Source organism: Phalaenopsis equestris, unplaced genomic scaffold, assembly GCF_001263595.1.
Source record: "Phalaenopsis equestris unplaced genomic scaffold, ASM126359v1 Scaffold000867, whole genome shotgun sequence".
Lineage (NCBI taxonomy): Eukaryota > Viridiplantae > Streptophyta > Magnoliopsida > Asparagales > Orchidaceae > Phalaenopsis > Phalaenopsis equestris.
In genome coordinates this window covers 463,384-465,360 of record NW_018165307.1, presented here as the reverse complement: position 1 = coordinate 465,360, position 1,977 = coordinate 463,384, and positions in this window count along the sequence as shown.

Here is a 1,977-nt window from a genome sequence, read left to right as displayed (position 1 = left end):
TTACTATCTTTACATTTAACACTTGCATTTAGGAGTAGTTGGTAGATAAAGCATCATTTTAATCGACATTTCAAACTAAAGACTAATTGTAGTATATTAAAATTTGACTAAGGACCTTTTATCTCGCTTCCTTGTGAGATCGATAAATGGGACTCCACTAGAGCCCTGTATTACTTGAGCGATACATATACTTGCGTTTAAAATTGTGACTTTACAAAATCATTATAAATATATAAATCTGGATTCATAAATTCTTGCATATTAAAAGTTGCATCAAGTTTTTGGAGCCGTTGCCGGGGATTTAAATCTTTTAGTAGTGGTGCCAAATTCTTGTATTTTTAAGCATATATAAAGTTGTTGTCAAGTTTTTGGCGCCATTGTCGGGGATTTAAATCTTCTAGTAGTGGTATAAAATTCTTATATTTCTAAGCATATATAAATTCGCTATCAAGTTTTTGGTGTCGTTGTCGGGGAAGCTTCGGTAAGAACTTTAAGAGAATTTTAGTTGAAGTAATTAAGCTTAGACTTGGAAAACTGTAGTGTCATAAAAACTATTTTGTGTGAAAAGTGTTTTTATATGAAAAAGTGTTGAAAAAGAAAACTGCTTGTGTGAAGAGTAAGGTGTTCGTGAAAATGTTTTGTTGTGTTAAATATATTTCATCTATTATTTGTTTAATTGTTAATGTATTGTTTGTTATGTTGCGTATGCGAAACAAAGGATCTGCAGGACTTGTGTCTTATGATCCTGAACTTGAAAAAAAAAATACAAAAAGGAGTCGAAAAACTAGAAATGGAAATGGAAAACTTTCAAAATAATAACTTGGAAAATCATCATACTTCATGGAGGGATTACGTAAATCCTACGACAGATGAAATTCACTCAAGTATACAAAACCCTGTCATAGATCCTGAGATCCTGGCTCATTTGATATAAATCCTTAGATTATCTAACTGGTGCAAAACAATCAATTTGGGAGAACTCCTTTGGAGGATCCCTATTTACACTTATCAAATTTTATAGAACTTTGCGCTATATTTCGTTATAACGGTATGTCAGACGATGTTGTCAGACTAAGGCTTTTTCCTTTCTCACAAAGGGATAAGGCTAAAATGTGGTTATACTCAATAGCACCTAGCTTTATTAAAAATTAGGAGGAGTTAACTCAGAAATTCTTAGCTAAGTACTTTCTACCTTAAAGGACTACTAAAATTAGAATCAATATTAACTCATTTTTTTCAGTATAACGGGGAATCAATATATGAAACTTGGGAAAGATTTAAGGAACTCCTAAGTAAGTGTCCACACCATGCTCTACCCGATTGGTTAATCATTCAAACTTCTTACAGTGGGTTAGTAGGATCCCTTAAGTCTACAATTGACGCTGTCGCTGGTGGATCATTAATGTCAAAACCATTTGATGTAGCATATGTGTTAATTGAAGACTTTAATGGCCCTCTACAAGAGTAAATCCTAAAAAAGTAGCCAGTGTTCATGATTCAGATGTGATTACAATTCTTGCATCTCAAGTTGCCGCAATATCAAGGAAGTTGAACCAATTTGGAATGAACCAGCCACAACTCACTCCAGTAAGTGAGGAAAGTTCATTAGGGCATATGATTGATTCTAACTTATCATATGATGCTTTAAATGCTATAAACAACCCCTACTCTAACTTTTACAACCCAGGTTGGGAGAACCATCCTAATTTTAACTGAAATCATACTATTTGGGGTGGAAACGAGCAATGGGAAAATAATCATGCAAATCCTAATGAAAGTTAGAATAATCAGGGCAACATAAACTACAGACCTTCATATCCACCCGACTCTAACAATGATCAACAATTTGAGAATAAGAAGATGTCTATGGAAGAAGTGGTATTGCAAATGGGAAACCAGTTGCAAAGTCAAAATGCTGTGATTAGAAACATAGAGAATCAACTGGGACAAATTGCTAATTCACTTAGCAATAGACCC